Source organism: Lepus europaeus, chromosome 8 (assembly GCF_033115175.1).
Source record: "Lepus europaeus isolate LE1 chromosome 8, mLepTim1.pri, whole genome shotgun sequence".
Taxonomy (NCBI): domain Eukaryota; kingdom Metazoa; phylum Chordata; class Mammalia; order Lagomorpha; family Leporidae; genus Lepus; species Lepus europaeus.
This window is the reverse complement of record NC_084834.1, coordinates 74,013,416-74,031,609: the sequence shown is the minus strand read 5'-3', so window position 1 is coordinate 74,031,609 and position 18,194 is coordinate 74,013,416. Positions and strand designations below refer to the sequence as shown.

Genomic DNA, 18,194 nt, shown 5'->3' with positions numbered 1-18,194 from the left:
TGTATTTATTTACATGCATGCCACATTATACATGTGCTATGATTTGGCTATCAGCTTGGATGTCCCCAGAGGTACATGGTTAAGTTTGGTCCCCAGGGTGGCACAGGAAGGTGATGGGAATTTTTGCAAGCAGGGTCTATTGAGAGATCCTTAGGTCTTTGGGGGCATGGTCTCCAAAGGAAGTTCCCATGAAACTCTTTGAGCTCTTGCCAGAGGATTGTTATAAAAGCCTGAGTGTGGCCCCAGCCATTTTCTCTCTGCTCAGTTATAGGGGATATAATTGTCTGTTTTCACACACACTCCTGCCATGGTGTGCCATCATCTGCTGCTGTCACCACAGCATAAATGAGTTGGGCTCTCCCTCTCTTGGAACTTGGCCTCCACAACTGTGAGTGAAATAAAGCTTTTCTACCTATAAATGATCTTCCTGCAAGGCAGTGTAGTGTAGCTTTCATGTTTTTGTTTTAGTTTTATAATATCTAGTTAATATGCTCTTTTACTTTATCATTTTATATTTCAAAAGATTAAACGGATTTTTTAATTTTATTTAATTAATTGATTTATTTTTTTTGCGACAGGTCTGTTTATTGTGGGCAGGGGGCTCAGGAGCTCTTGGTGGGGTGGGTGCGCTTCCTCTTCACCATCACGGGCTTCTGGCTGCTCAGGGTGGCGCTGGCTCTGCGGATGGCGGCCATGCGCAGGTCGGGGCGGTACTTGTTCTTGCGAATCACGTGCCAGATGCCAGCCAGATGCTGCTGAGCGTGGCCCCAGGCATTCTTGTTGATGGTGTTGCGCACGTACAAGGTGGCCGGCTTCCGCTGGCCGGATCTGCGCTTCATGACCGGAGCCTTCGGCCACCAGCTCCACACCCATGGTCTTGCGGTGGATAAGCCTGTTGTAGCGGAACGAGTTGGGGGCCTTCAGGTTGTTGGGCTCCGTGCTGTACGTCTGCTTCTTCCTCTTGATCAGGAAGGTGGAGCAGTTGCACACGACCATCCACTGCAGGTGCGTGGACATGGCGGCGGCTGCGGAGAAATGGGGCGCGCGCCGCCCTCAGAGACCGGGCCTACGGTGGTGGCGCCCGACACGCAGGGATACGGAAGGGAGGACGCGGGCGCTCTTGCGTGCCCAGAGAATGCGGGAGCCGGCGCGCGCCGGCAGCCATGCTGGGCAAGCGGAGGGACCACGCTGACCTCCAATATAATTTTTCTCATGGGCATTGTCTACCTTAGAAAAACTACTACAGAACATGCCTGTGACTATAGACTTGTAGTTCAGGCCACCAAAGATTAGAGATGGGACTTGGGCACTCCCTTGACTTGCATCCTCTGGTCTGCTTTAACACAAACCAGGAGGAAAAGAAAGCTCGGCATCAGAAGCAATGGGTGGCAGGCCTATTAATGGCTGATCGGTACAGTGATCTGCCCTCAAGGAGACCCAACAGGCCAGTCCACTGCAGTGGTTTTCAATGTGGTAAGCCTGGGCTTCAGCAGAAGTCAGCTTGTGAAGAGCGCTGGCAGCTCTGCCAGCCAAGAGTTGGATCACTGGAAATGGACCTGCCCTGGAGTCGAAGGATGCCCAGGTCAGAGCCACAGATCTTATTGGCTCTAAGCTGAAAAGCCCTTCACTCAGCCCAACTTCCACAGTGACCACTGCAGCTGAGGGGATGGTCAAGTAGGGTCAGCAACATTGCAGGCAGAACTGTAAATTTCTTGTTAGAGATGCCCCCTGCCTTTACCTGGCCAGCTCTCCTCCCAGGTCAGCTAAGTAATGAAAGTCAACAGGGTGCCTTCCCCTAGGAGGTTCACACCTCCCTTAGGATATACCCCATGTGAAGAGATAGATAGGTCTGGGCCTCTTCACTTACAAGGCCTAAAGCCCACCAGATTATTATCAAGCCCCTTCTGTCAGGTTCTATTTGCCTCTCAATCAGAAAACTTAATTGTAGCTTAGACAGCACCTTTCTTAGCTCCTCTAATAATGACTCTGTCCTTTGTTCTAGACCCTGTCTAGTGCACTTGGGCCTCGTTCCTTTGTAATCATAACCTCTACTCTACCACCAATGGCTCTACTCCCAACCTGTGTGTACTGATGATCTTCTTCCCCACTTAATGCTGTATAATTGTTCAGACCTGGTTAATGCCACTCTTAGGATCATTGGTTACTATCCTCACCCTGTCTTTTATGACCTTGTCTAAATATGATCAGAGTCGGCAAACTTGGAAGGCTTCCATAGCCTTGGCAACTCATGATGAGAGCCTAGGGTGGTTACTGGCGCCATAAACTAGAGTGTCAATTTGTTGGGTCAACAACAGGAGCCACTGTGCACTTGTTCCTCATGTGGGATCTCTGTCCTTAATGTGCTGTACATTGTGATTTAATGCTATAACTAGTACTCAAACAGTATGTTTCACTTTGTGTTTCTATGTGGGTGCAAACTGTTGAAATCTTTACTTAATGTATACTAAATTGATCTTCTGTATATAAAGAGAATTGAAAATGAATCTTGATGCAAATGGAAGGGGAGAGGGAGCGGGAGAGGGGAGGGTTTTGGGTGGGAGGGAAGTTATGGGAGGGGGAAGCCATTGTAACCCATAAGCTGTACATTGGAAATTTATATTCATTAAATAAAAGTTTTTAAAAAGACATTTTAACAATGCAAAAAAAAAAAGATTAAACTGTACATTTGTATTGTGAGTAGATTCATTTTCATAGGCTGGATTCCTAAAAACCTAATTGTATTTTAAAATTGTGAGTAGTAAAGTTTGCTTTTTGTGGCATATGGGTTTTTTGATTTGCAAATGAATAAGGAAATGTATCCACCACCACAGTACCACACAGAGTTCCATCTGCCTAAAATACCCTGTGCAGCTCTTTTGTAGTGAGAATTTTCTCCTACCCTTGGCAATTAAAGATTTGTTTCCCATCCCTATAGTTTTTTACCATTTCTAGAATGTCATATAAATGGACAAGTATAATACACAGGTTTAGATATGGTTTCTCTAATTTGAAAATTGAATTTTAAATTTTCCATGTTTTTGCATGATCAATAGTTCATTGCATTTTATTTCTTTGTAAAGAATTTCATTGTATAGGTGTATCATAAGATATTTTAAAAACTTATTTGCCTATTTAAGAACATCCAGCTCAGGAAAATTATGAATAAAACTGCATGAATATTGTATGCAATTTTTTGTGTGACTATGAAATATAAATTTACCTGGGCAAATGCCTAGGAGTGAAATAAGTTTTATGATTATGGTTTGTTTACCTCTGCAAGTAACTGTCAAAAACTTTCTTAACATGACTGTATCAATTTGTATTCCCATCAGCAGTAAATGAGAATTTTTGTTGTTATATATTCTTGTCAGAATTTTGTATATTGGTTTCTAAGTATTTTATAAACTTCTTTTATTTTAAACAGTGTATAATTACTCGCAAACTGACAATACAGCTTAGCTGGTAACATAATATTATTTGAAAATGTTTTACAGTATGATATGTATAAAGAAAGTTACTAGTATCTATAATGCTAAAGGAGGATAATTTTCATTAACAAATTAGAACTAGTTTTTTTTAATTTATTTTTTGACAGGCAGAGTTAGAGAGAGAGAGACAGAGACAGAGAGAAAGGTCTTCCTTTACCATTGGTTCACCCCCCAGGTGGCTGTCATGGCTGGCGTGCTGCGCTGATCCAAAGCCAGGAGCCAGGTGCCTCCTCCTGGTCTTTCATGTGGGTGCAGGGCCCAAGCACTTGGGCCATCCTCCACTGCACTCCCGGGCCACAGCAGAGAGCTAGACTGGAAGAGGAGCAACCGGGACAGAATCCAGCGCCCCAACCGGAACTAGAACCCAGTGTGCTGGCGCCACAGGCAGAGGATTAGCCAAGTGAGTCACGGCGGCAGACATGGGTTATATTGCCTATGATTCTGGGATCTTTTCAAAGAGGTCTTTGCCTATGCTAAAATGCTGTAGAGTTTCCCCAGTGTTTTCTTGTATTAATTTGATGGTGTCAGGTCATAGATTAAGATCTTTGATCCATTTTGAGTTCATTTTTCCATAAAGTAAAAGGCAGGGGTCTTGTTTCATGCTTCTACATACAGAGATCCTATTTTCCCAGCACCATTTGTTGAAGATAATGTCCTTGCTCCAGGAATTGATTTCAGCTCCTTTGTCAAAGAGAAGTTGATTATAGTGGTGTGGATTGATTTCTGGTGTTTCTTCTCTGTTCCAATTATTTACATGTCTATTTTGTGCCAGTTCCAGGCTGTTTTTATTATGACAGTCCTGTAGTATATCTTCAAATTTGGTGGTGTTATGCTTCTGGCTTTGTTTTTGTTGTTTAAGTTTGCCCTAGCTATTTGGTGTATCTTGGGTTGCCATATGAAAGTTACTATTTTTTTTATCTAGAAATGAGAAGAATATCACAGGTGCTTTGATTTGGATTATATTGAATCTGTAAATTGCTTTCAGTAGTATGAATGTTTTGACGATATTAATTTTTCCAATTCACAAGCATAGAAAATTTTTTCCATTTTTTGGTGTCTTCTCCTATTTATTTCTTTAAAATTTTATAATTTTCATCATAGAGTTCCTTCACCTCCTTGGATAAATTTATTCCAAGGTATTTAATTTTTTGTAGCTATTGTGAATTGGACTGATTCAAAGTTTTTTTCTCAACCATGGTATTGTCTATAAAAAAAAAAAAAACTCAATTGATTTTTTGTGCACTGATTTTACATCCTTTTTCTTTAACAAACTCCCTTATGAGTTCAGACATCTTGGAATATCATTATTAAAGATTTTTACAAATTTCACTGATACAATAGAATCTTATCAATGAGCAGAGAAACCATTTAATCAGTCATCTAAGTAGAGCATGCAGAGAGTGAAAGGGCACCAATAATTATTTGGCCAACAATAGAATGCAACAACACATCAGAAAGATCATCCACCCAGACCAAGTGGGATTTATCCCTGGTATGCAAGGATGGTTCAACGTCCGCAAAACAATCAACGTAATACACCACATTAACAGACTGCAGAAGAAAAACCATATGATTCTCTCAATAGACGCAGAGAAAGCATTTGATAAAATACAACACCGCTTCATGATGAAAACTCTAAGCAAACTGGGTATGGAAGGAACATTCCTCGATACAATCAAAGCAATATATGAAAAACCCACGGCCAACATCCTATTGAATGGGGAAAAGTTGGAAGCATTTCCGCTGAGATCTGGTACCAGACAGGGAAGCCCACTCTCACCACTGCTATTCAATATAGTTCTGGAAGTTTTGGCCAGAGCTATTAGGCAAGAAAAAGAAATTAAAGGGATACAAATCGGGAAGGAAGAACTCAAACTATCCCTCTTTGAAGATGATATGATTCTTTATTTAGGGGACCCAAAGAACACTACTAAGAGACTACTGGAACTCATCGAAGAGTTTGGCAAAGTAGCAGGATATAAAATCAATGCACAAAAATCAAGAGCCTTTGTATACACACGCAAAGCCATGGCTGAGGAAGAACTTCTAAGATCAAATCCCATTCACAATAGCTACAAAAACAATCAAATACCTTGGAATAAACTTAACCAAGGACGTGAAAGATCTCTACGATGAAAACTACAAAACCTTACAGAAAGAAATAGAAGAGGATACCAAAAAATGGAGAAATCTTCCATTTTCATGGACTTGAAGAATCAATATCATCAAAATGTCTATTCTCCCAAAAGCAATTTATACATTCAATGCAATACCAATCAAGATACCGAAGACATTCTTCTCAGATCTGGAAAAAATAATGCTGAAATTCATATGAAGACACAGAAGACCTCGAATAGCCAAAGCAATCTTGTACAACAAAAACAAAGCCGGAGGAATCACAATACCTGACTTTAGGACATACTACAGGGCAGTTGTTATCAAAACAGCATGGTACTGGTACAGAAACAGATGGATAGACCAATGGAACAGAATAGAAACACCAGAAATCAATCCAAACATCTACAGCCAACTTATATTTGATCAAAGATCCAAAACTAATCCCTGGAATAAGGACAGCCTATTCAATAAATGGTGCTGGGAAAATTGGATTTCCATGTGCAGAAGCTTGAAGCAAGACCCATACCTATCACCTTACACAAAAATTCACTCAACGTGGATTAAAGACTTAAATCTATGTCCCGACACCATCAAATTATTAGAGAGCATTGGAGAAACTCTGCAAGATATAGGTACAGGCAAAGACTTCTTGGAAAAGACCCCAGGAGCACAGGCAGTCAAAGCCAAAATTAACATTTGGGATTGCATCTAATTGAGAAGTTTCTGTACTTCGAAAGAAACAGTCAGGAAAGTGAAGAGGCAACCGACAGAATGGGAAAAAATATTTGCAAACTATACTACAGATAAAGGGTTGATAACCAGAATCTACAAAGAAATCAAGAAAATCCACAACAACAAAACAAATAACCCACTGAAGAGATGGGCCAAGGACCTCAATAGACATTTTTCAAAAGAGGAAATCCAAATGGCCAACAGACACATGAAAAAATGTTCAAGATCACTAGCAATCAGAGAAATGCAAATCAAAACCACAATGAGGTTTCACCTCACCCCGGTGAGAATGGCTCACATCCAGAAATCTACCAACAACAGATGCTGGAGAGGATGTGGGGAAAAAGGGACACTAACCCACTGTTGGTGGGAATGCAAACTGGGTAGGCCACTATGGAAGTCAGTCTGGAGATTCCTCAGAAACCTGAACATAACCCTACCATACAACCCAGCCATCCCACTCCTTGGAATTTACCCAAAGGAAATTAATTTGGCTAATAAAAAAGCCATCTGCACATTAATGTTTATTGTAGCCCAATTCACAATAGCTAAGACCTGGAACCTACCCAAATGCCCATCAACAGTAGACTGGATAACGAAATTATGGGACATGTACTCCATAGAATACTATACAGCAGTAAGGAACAATGAAACCCAGTCATTTGCAACAAGATGGAGGGATCTGGAAAGCATCATGCTGAGTGAATTAAGCCAGTCCCAAAGAGACAAATATCATTTGTTTTCCCTGATCAGCGACAACTGAGCACCAAAGGGGAAACCTGTGGAAGTGAAATGGACACTATAAGAAACAATGACCTGATCAGCTTTTGTCCTGACTGTTGATGTACAATGTAATACTTTATCCTTTTTAGTATTTGTTGTTGTTGTTCTAGTACTAGTGGTGGAACTCTGTAATTAACACACAATTATTCTTAGGTGTTTAAATTTTCACTGAAAAGTGATCCCTGTTAAATTTCAGAGTGGAAAAAGAGAGGGAGGAGATGCACAGTTTGGGACATGCACAATCAGTCTTGCCCCAAATGATGGAGTTAGAAATGTGCCAGGGATTCCAATACAATCCCATCAAGGTGGCATGTACCAATGCCATCTCACTAGTCCAAGTGATCAATTTCAGTTCACATTCGATGTCTTGGATAGGTCTAAGAGTCAAAGGGATCACACAAACAAGACAAGTGTCTGCTAATACTAACTGATAGAATCAAAAAGAGAGAGAAAGATCCAGCATGGGAAGTGGGATACACAGTAGACTCCTAGAATGGCAGATGTCCTAAACAACACTCTGGCCTCAGAATCAGCCCTTAAGGCATTCGGATCTGGCTGAAGAGCCCATGAGAGTATTGTAGGCATGGAAAGCCAAGACACCATGCAAAAGAAAAAAAGAAGAAGACCTAAATGAAAGATCTCTGTTAGTGAGATCCCAGTGGAAAGAACGGGGCCATCAAAGAAGGAGGTACCTTTCTCCGAAGGGAGGAGAGAACTTCCACTTTGTGACCCTATCGGAATAAGATCAAAGTCAGCGAACTCTAAAGGCTTCCATAGCCCTGGCAACTCATGACTAGAGCCTAGGGAGATTACTGACACCATGAACAGGAGTGTCAAATTGTTAAGTCAACAACAGGAGTCACTGTGTACTTACATCCCATGTGGGATCTGTCCTTAATGTGTTGTCTAATGTGCAGTGATGCTATAACTAGTACTGAAACAGTATTTTTACACTTTGTGTTTCTGTGTGGGTACAAACTGATGAGATCTTTACTAATTATATACTGAATCGATCTTCTGTATATAAAGATAATTGGAAATGAAAAACAAAACCTGGTGTTAAATTGGAAATGGCATAGAAAATTAATTAATTTTTAAAAAAATATTATGTAGGATCTCTGCCTTTAATGTGCTGTACACTCTTATTTAATGCTATAACTAGTACTCCAACAGTATTTTTTTTTTCCACATTGTGTTGCTATATGGGGGCAAACTGTTGAAATCGTTACCTAATTTATACTAAACTGATCTTTTGTATATAAAGAGAATTGAAAATGAATCATGATGTGATTGGAAGGGGAGAGGGAGCGGGAAAGGGGAGGGTTGTGGGTGGGAGGGAAGTTTTGGGAGGGGGAAGCCATTGTAACCCATGAGCTGTACTTTGGAAATTTATATTCATTAAATAAAAGTTTAATAAAAAAATAAAAAATTATTTGGCCAAGTCAGCTGGAGCAACCAGAGAACCAAGATACAAGTTCATTTTATGTGGGAAACAGGTAGTCTGAGAGTTTAGTGGATTTTTAAATTTGCTATTGCTATTGTATCTTATACATTTCTCACATAAGGTTCAGTAGCACTTAAATTCCTGGGAGTTGCTAAGTTTGTGATGATAATTAGCAGTGATTAAGCAATTTAAGATTTAAAGCCTTAAAAATTTGGTCATGTAGTTCATTTATGCATACTAGTGTCAATAAAATTGAATCTGTTATATATACAATGGAACAGAAAAACATTATCAGATCTTATATAATATGTGGTCATATTGGTATGTCTCCTCACTGTACATGAGTTGCATATAGACAGTTTTTTGAAATGAAAGATACATACTTTTTTGAAAATAAGACTATTTGAGATGAATCTTTAGCTCATGATTTACTATGTTCTCATATTTATTATAATGTTCTCATTATTTCACTCCATACATACAACATGTGTTGTACAAACCCTTGGGAGCAGTAGCGGTGATTTGAGTTACTGAGTTCCTGTTACTCACATGGGAGACCTGGAGTTCCTGGTTCCTGGCAGTGGCATAGCTTACACCAGGCTATTTCAGATATTTGGTGTGTAAACCTTCAGTTGGAAGGTTGCTCTGTCTCCCTGTCTCTTATGTGTTGGTGGATTTGATTAGATAGTATTTTGTTGAGGATTTTTGCATTTATGTTCATCATGTATATTGGTCTATATTTCTTTTTCTTTGTTTCTCTGCTCACCATTTAAGCAAAACAAAAATTCTAAAATAATATCCATAGCTTTTTAAATTATGAACAAACAAATATTTAAGACTATCTTTACAAAGATGGTTTGGTGGCAGAAACTATCATTTAGAAAAGACCTGATAGTTTTAGTCTCTATTTTTTTAAGCAGTGGCCCAAGATCATTGTAGTTATCTTGGACAGAGAAAAAGGAATAAAATATTTATGAGGAATTGATTTAAAAGTTTGGTTTAGAAAAGTCTTTTGTAAATAATTTTTTTTCCTTAGTGTTCTCATTTGGGTTTTGGGGTCTTGGAATACTGGTTCATTTTTATCTGTGGTGTTTGTCACTTCTATGAGAAAAATAATCCTCATCAGGCACACAAAGGCTGGTACATTATGGAGTATGAGAGAATGGGCTCAAAGTTCCCACTGCCTTACTTTGGGAAGTCTTGAGTTTTTGAACTTGCCTTTCTTTCAGTTGATAAAAAGTGGATTATGGAAAGTTGAACTACTCCATAAAAGCTTTTAAAAGGTGTATATGCTACTTCAAAGATGTAGTTTCTGTTTTATAGTCCTCCATTACCCAATTTCTAGGTTATCCTGGATCCTGTTTTTACTCTTCCTCATGCTGCATATCTTTTATGGCATATATCACTGAAACGACTTTAAGAGAGAGGGAAAATTGTACTTCATTGTAGATGTTTTTATTCAGTCTGCTTAATATCAAACATTAGCTAAAGGTAACATAAATGTCCTAAAAAGACAATAGCTCTTTACTCCCATGCTCCTGAATGAATGCGTTTTCTAGCAATGTTTGTTTTTAAACTCAGAAATCTATTAATAAAAAATGGACTTTACCTCATTTATCTTCAGATGAGGAGGAACTGAACTGAAGATATAGATTAAGTCATGATCTATTATATTTGCTTTCATAGTGTGACCTTTAAAACCTATACAAAGATGATCTAACATTTTGTTCAATTGTAAAAAGTTATAAGCCACAATACATGGTTACTTGTATCAATATGCATGTCCCTTAAAATCCTTTTCATAAAGTTCCATTTAGATTACTTTAAACCATTTGTCTCAAGTCTCTATGGCTTGATTTATATTTGAATTTGTTATTTGATTTTCTTCTATTTGTTTTGCTTATGCTTTTCTCCAACTTCCTGAAGCTGCTACATCAGGGAGAAATTACTTTTACAATACGAAAATGTACTGTAGTTGTTAGGATGCAAGCTCTAGGTCTGCATTGCAGCCAATGAGGATAATAATTTGACTATCCTCACAGAGAAATTATGAATATTAAATAAGTTGGGGTGAGTGTTGTGGTGCAGTTAGTTAAATTACTGCTTGGGATAACCAAATCTCATATGGGAATATTGGTTCAAGTACTGGTATGTCTGATTGGGTGCCTGAAAAAACAACAGATAATGACTTAATCCATGCCACCTGTGTGAGAAACCATTATAGAATTTCTGGCTTGTGGCTTCAGCATGACCCAGTACTGCTGTTGAAGCATTTAGCAAGTGAATCAGCTTATGGGAAAAGTCTGCCTCTCATTGTCTGTCTGTCTGTCTCTCCCTTTAAATGATTTAAGTTATTCAATTTTTAAAGATTTATTAATTTAAATAAATGACTTAGAGCTATAGCTAATATGAAATAAGGATAAATAAAATTTATTGAGAGTTTGTGATACCTTAGGGCCCGTGACAGACACAAAAGAGAGCTATAGAAAGAAGTAATCCTTGGACGGTGCCGTGGCTCACTTGGCTAAAAGTTCTCCACCTGCGGCGCTGGCACCCCAGAGTTCTAGTCCCGATTGGGGCACCGGGTACTAGTCCCAGTTGCTCCTCTTCCAGTCCAGCTCTCTTCTGTGGCTTAGGAGGGCAGTGGAGGATGGCCCAAGTGCTTGAGTCCCTGCACCCACATGGGAGACTGGAAGGAAGTACCCGGCTCCTGGCTTTGGATCGGCGCCGTGCTGGCCATGAGGGGAGTGAACAAATGGAAGGAAGACCTTTCTCTCTGTCTCTCTCGCTCACTGTCTATAACTCTACCTGTCAAATAAAAAGTCATCCTTAAGTTATGATTTTTTTTTTTTTTTGACAGGCAGAGTGGATAGTGAGAAAGAGAGACAGAGAGAAAGGTCTTCCTTTTTGCCATTGGTTCACCTTTCAATGGCCGCTGTGGCCGGTGCATCGCACTGATCCGAAGCCAGGAGCCAGGTGCTTCTCCTGGTCTCCCATGTGGGTGCAGGGCCCAAGCACTTGGGCCATCCTCCACTGCACTCCCGGGCCACAGCAGAGAGCTGGCCTGGAAGAAGGGCAACCGGGACAGAATCCGGCGCCCCAACCGGGACTAGAACCCGGGGTGCCAGCGCCGCAAGGCAGAGGATTAACCTGTTAAGCCACGGCGCTGGCCTAAATTATGATTTTTAAAAGGAAATAGAAAATTAATCAATTTTTAAAAAATATCATGTAGGATCTCTGTCTTTAATGTGCTGTACACTTTTATTTAATGCTATAACTAGTATTCCAACAGTATTTTTTCACTTTGTGTTGCTATATGGGGGCAAACTGTTGAAATCTTTACCTAATATATACTAAACTGATCTTCTGTATATAAAGAGAATTGAAAATGAATCTTGATGTGAATGGAAGGGGAAAGGGAGCGGGAAAGGGGAGGGTTGCGGGTGGGAGGGAAGTTATGGAGGGGGGAAGCCATTGTAATTCATAAGCTGTACTTTGGAAATTTATATTCATTAAATCAACGTTTTTAATAAAAAAAAGAAATAAAAAGGAAATTACATATCAAAACAAATAAGAAAAGCAAAATGACACAAGCGTTTTGCTAACATCATACAGGTTACAGAGGTGTCTGTAAGGTCTTTGTATAGGAGGCATATCCTGGATGATCTTGAACTCATGCTGGATAAAAGATAAGGGTGATCTGATCATTGTGCCACTGAGAGGTATAGTGAGTGGCACTCTCGTTAGATAGGTTTTGTGATGCTGTTCCTGCACTTATTTTTGGAGTCATGCCTAGGGTATAGTTTTCAAGACATTCCGATGATTTTGATAGCTGAGTGAGTTTACTTGCTATTGTTTAAACCTCTTAGAGTAGTTTTGTATCTTTGCAATGGAACTGTGGCACACAAAGAACGATATATTATCTTTTCTTTTTCCACAAGAGTTTTTAAGAAATCAGACTTTAAACAATTGTCAAACAATTTAAACATCGGCATATACAATGACCAATCTAAAATAAGTTATACATTGCACTTATATGTCTTAAATTACAAGTCCTTCTCTGGATCATATTTTTTTTTAAATGTGTTAGAGGTAAATTAATATGCACTTGTATATTTTGAATAATTGAACTGTTAGAAACTCCAATCTGCTTAATGTAAAATATAGGAATTAATACCTATTATATATAGGTATTGTGAAGGAGTAAAATAATTTTTGTAACAATGCTTTGAAATCTGTGAACCACCATATAAACATGAAACATTAAAAGTGATTTGTTCTATGATCCAATCTTTTTTTTTTTTATTTTTTGACAGGCAGAGTGGACAGTGAGAGAGACAGACAGAGAGAAAGGTCTTTCTTTTTGCTGTTGGGTCACCCTCCAATGGCTGCCTTGGTTGGCGTGCTGTGGCCAGTGCACCGTGCTGATACGAAGCCAGGAGCCAGGTGCTTCTCCTGGTCTCCCACATGGGTGCAGGGCCCAAGCACTTGGGCCATCCTCCACTGCACTCCCCGGCCATAGCAGAGAGCTGGCCTGGAAGAGGGGCAACCGGGGCAGAATCCAGCGCCCCGACCGGGACTAGAACCCGGTGGGCTGGCGCCGCAGGTGGAGGATTAGCCTATTGGGCCACGGCGCCGGCCCTATGATCCAATCTTAAGGGTGTATGTGTATTTGTGTGTGTGTGTGTGTGTTTGAAGCCCACAGGAGTCACTGTTGCTGAGGCAACATAACTAGCATTTAGAATATATATGCATTAATCTATGATAAGGTTAATAAATATTTGGTTACCTAAATGGAAATCCCATTTATATACTCTGTTGCAGTTTCATTTTTCTCTGTATGATTGAGAAAGCATATTAATAAAAGAAACATGGTACAGTATGACTTTTATATTTTAATGGTATGATGGGAAGTTAAGTGAAATCCTGTTCTGCTAAGTGATTTAACTATTATTAAAATAATTTATTTTGAATTGTTGACATAATTGCCTTGGATTACTATGATTTTTCTTGTGTTTCTGGTGTGTCAATTAGCTATTTTGTGGTATGGGGTTTTAGAATATTTTTATGACCTGAGATGTATCTTAAACCTACTTATGGGGGCTGGCGCTGTGATGTAGTGGGCTAAGCTTCTGCCTATGGTGCTGACAGTCCATATGGGTACTGGTTCCTGAACTTGCTGCTCCTCTTGTTGACCATCTCTCTGTTATGGCCTAAGAAAACAGAAGACGGTCCAAGTGCCTGGATTCCTCCTGTACTCATGTGGGAGACCTGGAAGAAGTTCCTGACTCCTGGCTTTGTATTGGCCCAGTGCTGGCCATTGTTGCCATTTAGGGAGTGAACCAGCAGATGGAAGACCTTTCTCTCTGTCTCTCCCTCTCTCTGTCTGTAACTCTATCTCTCAAATAAATAATTAAATCTTTTTTAAAAAGGAGTTAAAAAATCCTACTTGTGTAGTTCCTTTAAGGTCCTTATTGTTTTTGACATTTTATGATGGAACCATCAGAACCATATTGAAGTCCTGAAAGTTAACTGTAGTCAAATAATTTCACTGCGTGAGCACCTTGAAGGACTTTTTTTTTAGTAAATCCAATAAGCAACTTAAGCACAACTAATAATTGTGTTCTGTCTTGAGCTAGAGACATGTCAGGGAGGTCAATGCTTTTATCTCATTTTCTAAATTTTTCATTTTCTCTTCCTTTTTATGATTTGGCTACAAGTATTTTCATTATTAACTATATTCCTTCTAATAGAATGTATACATGTGGGGCAGGTGCTATTGGGTAGTGGGTAAAGCCGCCCCCTGCAGTGCTGGCATCCCATATGGGTGCTAGTTCAAGTCCCAGCTGCTCTACTTCCTATCCAGCTCTCTGCTATGGCCTGGGAAGGCATTAGAAGATGGACAAGTGCTTAGGCCCCTACCCCACGTGGCAGACCCAGAAGCTCCTGGCTCCTGGCTCCTGGCTTTGGATCGGCTCAGCTCTGGCTGTTGTAGCCATCTGAGGAGTGAACCAGCAGATGGAAGACTCTCTCTCTCTCTCTGCCTCTCTGTAACTCTGCCTTCAAATAAATAAATAAATCTTTTTTTAAAAAAAGTAAGTATACATGTACTTAGGAGTAACTTTGTTTCAACTCCCTGGCACAGTTCTCATATTTAATCATAAACTGACTAAACAAAACTTTACTGGTTAATTTATTAGTTTCTGTGGAAAAGTAGTTCAAAAAGAAATTTAGGATAAATTTCACTCTGACTGTATGTAAGCAACTCAAAAACTCTATATGGTAGAGACCAGATATTTCCTTTTAATAGAAATTATTTGTTTCCCCCAAATCAACAAGACAAAAGTAAACAACTGCTCATTTAACTACCAGTAAAATTTTTACTCCATAAAATTTAATTCCCAAATAGCTCCTAAAGTAATTTAAAGTAACAAATTATTTGGTTCTCACTGATGTTGAGAATTCTTCCAAAGAACTTTAGAGTTAATAATAAGTCTTTGTTATTTTGAATTTTCCATAAGATTTTTTTCTACCACTCCTACTTTATATAGTTTCAGGGAATTTCTGTACTTATTCTGTAACTATCTTTTTGAAGGAAAATAGTCTCTTTTCAGGCTCCATCCTCAAAATGAATTTGTAAGCCATTTAGTTCAGTGGAACTTACAACTGCCAACCATTACTAAGTGATAGGTTCAACATAAGCGAATAGTTGGTGGGAAATATCTGTTCTTGGAAGGAACATAGTTAAAGACCCTACAATTTTCTCTTTAATCTGCTGTCATAAACAATTTTTAGTTTTATATTTCCAAAAGCTCATTCCCTCTTTGCTTTTTACACTTTGAAGTCTATCTGTTTCCTGTGTTTGTAAGGTAATGCATTTGGCTATTTGGATTTATTTTGCTGTTTCACAATTATATATATTTTCAAAACATGTTGTATTCCATATATAGTTTTTCAATTAAAATAATTGAAAGTAAGAGACTACACAAGTACTGCTGCAGAAAGGACTGAAAGAGAAATAAATGGATAAGGATCAAGTATTGGGAATGCAGGAATTCAAGATGTACAGAGAAAGCAAGCTTACAGAGAAACAGGGAGAAAATACTGGAGGAATCAGGGTAATGTGGAGCCGTAGATGCTTTAATGATGATGGATTATGGTTGTAGAATATAAAGAATGCCATTTTGTTTGTTGGCATAAAAATTGAAAAACAAGCCACACAGAATAAAACAAATAAAAAACCTCAGAAGGCTTGAACCTCAGGTCATGATGACTAGGGTCTGGTTCTACCTTCTTCATAAATAACTTATATGACAGTGAAAGCAATAAGAAAGCAATGCACAGAAGAGATATTATGTATGATCATAGTAACACAAAAGCAGGAGTGAGGCAAATAGAATTAGATCTCTGTATTTTCTAGGAAAGTATATTAATAAGTCAAGGACGGGTACTATAATCTTTAGGGTAACTATTAAAATAATTGAAGATAACTATATACACTAAAAGCTAACGAGGGTCCAGCTTAGTTGTCCCATTATAATCACAATGATATTACATAATACAATGTGGTTATTGATGGTTATAATCTACTCAGATTAGAGCAGAACAAGTATTCACTACTATTACTTCTTTTTTTTAAAAAAGATTTATTTATTTATTTGAAAGTCAGAGTTACCCAGAGAGAGAGTTTTCCATCTGCTGGTTCACTCCCCAATTGGCTGCAACACTGTTGATTTCCAGCTTTTTACCATGGTGGTCAAAGGTGCATGGTGTGATTTTGGTCTTATTGAATTTGCTGAGACTTTCTTTTATAGCTTAGCATGTGGTCTATCCATAGGAAATTCTGTGTATTCATGAAAAGAAAATATATTCTGCAAATGTAGGATAAAAAGTTCTGTGGATATTTGTTTGGTCCACTTGGTTTATAGTGTCAATTAACTCCAATGTTTCCTTGTTGATTTTCTGTCTGGTTGATATGTCCACTGTTGAAAGCAGGGTATTCAATTCCTTCATTAAATTTGTATTGGATCTATATCTCCTTTAAGATCTATTAACATTTCTTTTAAATAGCTAGGTGCCCTGTAATTAGGTGCATTTACATATATTATAGTCATATCTTCCTGTTGAATTGATCTGTTAATCATTGTATAGTGCCCTTCTTTGTCTCTTTTTTGCAGTTTTTGTGTTAAAGTCTATTTTGTATGTTAGGATGGCTACAGCAGCTCTTTTTTGTTTCCTTTTGGCATGGAACATATTTTTTTCCTTTCTTTCACTTTCATCCCACGTGTTTGTTGGTGATATGTGTTTCTTGTAGGCAGCACATAGATGGGTTTTGTTTTTTAATCCATGCAGCCAGTTCGTATCTTTTAAGTGGACAGTTGAAGCCATTTACATTCAAGGTGACTATTGATAAGTAACCACTTGGCCCTGACATTTTTCCATACATATTCCAATTGTTTACTTTGGATTTCCTTTGTTCTTTTACTGAGAAATTTTCTGCCTTCACCTTCTTTCATAGTGGTGACCATGTTTCTGTGTGTACCACATCCTTAAGTATCTTTTGTATGCCTGAACAAGTGGTAACAAATTTTATCAATTTCTGTTTGTTATGGAAGAGGTCTTTTTTTTTTTTTTAATTTTTTTTTTTTTGACAGGCAGAGTGGACAGTAGAGGGAGACAGAGAGAAAGTTCTTCCTTTTTGCCATTGGTTCACCCTCCAGTGGCCGCCGCGGTCGGGTCGGCGCGCTGCGGTCGGCGCACCGCGCTGTTCCGATGGCAGGAGCCAGGTGCTTCTCCTGGTCTCCCATGGGGTGCAGGGCCCAAGAACTTGGGCCATCCTCCACTGCACTCCCTGGCCACAGCAGAGAGCTGGCCTGGAAGAGGGGCAACCGGGACAGGATCGGTGCCCCGACCGGGACTAGAACCTGGTGTGCCGGCGCCGCAAGGCGGAGGATTAGCCTACTGAGCCATGGCGCCGGCCTATGGAAGAGGTCTTTATTTCTCCTTCATTCATAAATGAGAACTTTGCAGGGTACAGTATTCTGGGTTGACAGTTTTTTTTCCTCTTAGGACTTGGAATACGTCTTGCCATTGTCTGTTGTCCTGTAGCTTTATGGGCTCTGCAGTCTAGTCTCAGCTCACTCCACAGCTGGTGCTGAGGCTCTCAGCTGGTGAGGTCCTGAGTTGTGTGTGTCCACACCATTCATGTATGTCCACAGCGTCCCTCTAATTTGCATGGAGTTTCCTCTGCAGTTTTCTCCCTTACTCTTCCATGAGATTTCACTCCCCCCACTTTTTTTTTTTAACTATCTTCCCCTAGATGAGAGCAGTAAACTCCCCCTACATTCCACCATATTGGAATCTCTCTCCTCTTCTTGCCTTTTATGGATGGTGTTACCTTCCTGCTGGTTACCAGGTGCCTTGCTTCAGGAAAATGGCATCCTCTCCAGCCACTGGCTGTGGGAGTTCATGGCAGTGTCCTGCTCTCTGCTGCGTGGTTGTCTTGCCCCTGCTGCAATATGGTATCTCTCTTCTTTTTGTAGACTTGGATTGTCAACTTCTCACGAACTGTCCCAGGGAATACAGTTCCTCCCTTTTTCTTCCATCATTTTCCGGTCATTTATTTATAA

General features: G+C 39.4%; 1 pseudogene; it reads right to left on the bottom strand.

Annotated features, from left to right (window-relative positions):
• Positions 1–574: 574 nt before the first annotated feature.
• On the bottom strand, positions 575–1,017 carry LOC133765584 (large ribosomal subunit protein eL28-like; annotated as a pseudogene).
• Between the last annotated feature and the right edge of the window lie 17,177 nt (positions 1,018–18,194).